Source organism: Chiloscyllium plagiosum, unplaced genomic scaffold, assembly GCF_037043375.1.
Source record: "Chiloscyllium plagiosum isolate Xiang-an unplaced genomic scaffold, Cpla_swu_hap1 HiC_scaffold_13, whole genome shotgun sequence".
NCBI classification, from domain to species: Eukaryota; Metazoa; Chordata; class Chondrichthyes; order Orectolobiformes; family Hemiscylliidae; genus Chiloscyllium; species Chiloscyllium plagiosum.
In genome coordinates, this window is record NW_028270151.1 from 25,743,855 (window position 1) to 25,747,627 (window position 3,773).

Below are 3,773 nucleotides of genomic sequence, written 5' to 3' on the forward strand. Positions count from 1 at the left end.
GAAAGTGTGAATTATTTACATTTTCAACACATCACATGTAGAATGTAATTCCTGCAGATGTTCCTTGCTCACATCAATTGTTACCTTGATCCTTATCCATGAATTCAGTGTTGCATTTTGCAAACTTCATAGACCACTTTCCTAGATATTTATATTTCAGCTATAAAAATGATTGATCATCTTTCAGCATTGGCTTAGCCAGTCGTAACTAATTGTAACTGTTGTTTAACAAACCAGCCTAAGTATCATTGCATGGCCTTATCATATTGTTTCTTCATCTGTAATCAACATGGTCAATGTTGTGTTGACATTTATTTACAATAGAGTTACTAGCAATATACAGATCAGTTGGCACATCTTCCCATCCTCCTCCAACCCAATGTGGTAGACATATGGAAAAATCTCCTTGGAGAAACAGAATTTTTCAAAACTGTGTTATAGAAATATCTGATTAGGAACACAATTAAAGAACACACTGACTAAGGGTTACATGGAAGAACGGAGTCGAGGCAGATGTGGACTTAGAGGAGAATGAATATTGTACATGGGTATGTGAATTGCATTAAAATCATACATTTAGTCTTACTTATATATTCCCATTGTAAATTCCTGTACCAACAATCATAATTGGAACTCAATATACATGCTGGAGGCTATGTAGACTACATTTATTGATCACTGTAGGAAGGAAACCATTTAGTCCATTATGCTTGTATGAGATCTTTTAATGACTTATTCAGTTAGACCCAATTTCCTGCTGTTTACCCGGAGTCCTGCACATTTATCTCTTTCAAGTCTGCATCCAATTCTGTTTTGAAGTTAGTCATGAATCTGCTTCCAACATCTATTCAAGTGGTGCATTCTAAATCAAAAGAACTCATTGTTTAGAAAAATTTTTCCTTTTGTGGCATTTATTTTACTTAGTGTATATCCATGTTCCCTGGTTACTAAGCTTCCTTCAAATGAAAGCAAAGACTTCTTATGATTTTGAATTCCTTAACTATATCTCCACTTTAACATTCTCACTCAGGAACAGAGGTAGATCATCTGGCCATTGAGTCTGCTCCACCTTTCAGTGAGATCATTGCTGATCTGATAATCCTCACCCCTACTTTCCTTTCTTGTCACCATAACTCTTGATCCCTTTACTGATTAAAAAAATGTCTATCTCAGCCTTGATTATATCCAATGACTCAGCCTTGACAGGCCCCTATGGAAACAAATTCTTCAGACACATTATTTCTGACAGAAGAAATTCCTACACAACAGTGTTTTACAGGAAATGGGTGACCCCTCACTCCGAGATATATCTCTGTTTCTGGACTGTCCCCTAACAGGAAACAATCTCTCTGCATTTACCTTGACAAACCCCAAATAATCCTCTATGTTTCGATAAGGTCACCACTCATTCTGTTAAACTCCAAACTCCAAACTTCTTTACATCATGTAAGAAAATCCATCCATGTCTGGGAACACAATATTCCAGACAAAGCCAAGGCAATGATTGCTGATCCAACTTTATGAGTATATATTTGAGTAATGCTGAGAAAAGACAAAATAGGTGGCAGCCATTCATTGGTGCATTTCTCAGGGCTATGTGTTGACCAATCCAATTCAACATGCCTGTTTTAAATTTTAATTAAAGCCTGACAGTTAACTGTCAATCGTCATTAATTCTCCATGCCAGCACTCTTCCCTCATACAATATAAATATTGGTTTTCCTCATTTTTGGGATTCTTGCAAATTGTCCTGATGAGTGCAAGACAAAAAGCTTTGACTGAATCTCTTTTTGGCAATACTCAAGTTGTATAATACCAAACAGTGGGTCAACCATTTTTAAATGCAAATGTACCACATTCAAAAGAAAACTCACCTTTCTGTTAAACAGTAAAAAGATCTATGAAAAAGTCCCAAATCCAGTCAATTATAGATGCTGTCTCCATGGGCAAGTTTCAGAGAATACAATCATAGAATCTCTACAGTGTCGGAGCAGGGCATTCAGCCCATCAAGACCACACTGACCTTCTGAAGAGCATCCACCCAACTACCCTGTAAGCCTGCATTTCCATGGTGAACTCACTTAGTCTGCACATCCCTGGACACTATAGGCAAGTTAGCATGGCCAATCCACCTAATCTGCACATCTTTAGACTGTGAAAGGAAACCAGAGCACCTGGAGAAAACCCATGCAGACTTAGGGAGAACGTACTAACTCCACATAAACATTCACCAAGGTTGGAATCGAACCTAGGTCCCAGCTGCTGTGAGGCAGCAGGGATAACTACTGAGCTACCATGCCACCATTTCTGCATTAAATTTCTGGAAAACAGGGTGTCAGTGCTAAATTCTCAAAGACATTCTCAAAGTATGGGGTGGCTTTGCCTGCAGTGCTCACATTTTATGAATGAATGAAGAAGTTTTTCAGCCAGAATATGTGACCCTCCCGACACTGTCAATTCATGAAATGGGTAGGTACAACATTTTAAATCTGGAAGAGATTAGTCAGAATCCAAAAGCCATCACAAGTTATTGGTTTCAGTATTTTTGTTTTTCATGTCAATCTGTGTGTTATCAGAAAAATGAAGCATCACATACGACACTTTTTCCAATTGATCAAATGTTAGATACGTCATACAGAACACAGAAAATAGGATCAGGAGTCGGCCATTCAGCCCAAAGAATCACTCGACCATTCAATTCCTCAGATATTGAAACATTCCATATCCAAAGCAACAAGACTTGGACAATATCCGGGTTTGAGCTGACAGGCAACAGGCAACGTTCACACCACACAAGTGATAGGCGATCACCATCTCCAACAGGAGGGGATCTGACAATCACCCCTTCATCTTTCAAAGGCATTATTGTCACTGAATCACCCATTCTCAACATCCTGGGGATCACCATTAACCAGAAACTGAACTGGACCAGCCATTTAATATGCCGAGGCTCAAAGGGCAAGTCAGAGCCTAGGTACCTTGCAGTCAGTAAATCACCATCTGACTCTGCAAATCTTGTTTATCACATACAAGGCACAAGTCAAGAGGGTGATGGAACAATTCATACTTGTATGAATGCTCAACAGGCTTGACACCATCCAGAACAAAGCAGTCTGCTTGATTGGCCTTACACCCACAAATGTTCACTACCTCCACACCAATGCTCAGTAGGAGCTATTCCGTGAAGAAATAGATAACACCTTCTATACACTTGACCAATACCACCTAGGAGGACAAAGGAAGCAGATACACAAGAATATGGACTCCTACAAGTTTCCCCTCCAAACCACTCACCATCCTGACTTGGAAATATATCCCCATTCCTCACAGTCACTGGGTCAAAATCCTGGAACTCCCTCCCTATCAGTATTTTGGGTCTACCTACACCACATGGACTGCAGTGGTTCAAGAAGATAACTCACTACTATCTTCACAACAATAATTAAGGATGGCAATTAATGCTGGCTTAGGCAGCGAAGTACAAAACCTACATATGAATTTAAAAAAGGTGATTTTCTCTGCCAATGCCCAACTCTTGCTCTGTCCTCCATATCTCTTGACACCTTTCACCTTAGTGACTTGGCCTTTGCGGCCTTCTGTAGTTCACCATCCTGCACTGAAGAAATCTCCCCTCATCTCAGTCTGAATCTCAGTCTGAAATAGCCTACTGTATATGCAGAAACTGTAGCCCCTTATTCTCCTCCTCCCACATCACGCCCCCACCCCCACCCTAGCACCACCATCCCCTCCCCCAAATCCCGGCCAGGGAAACA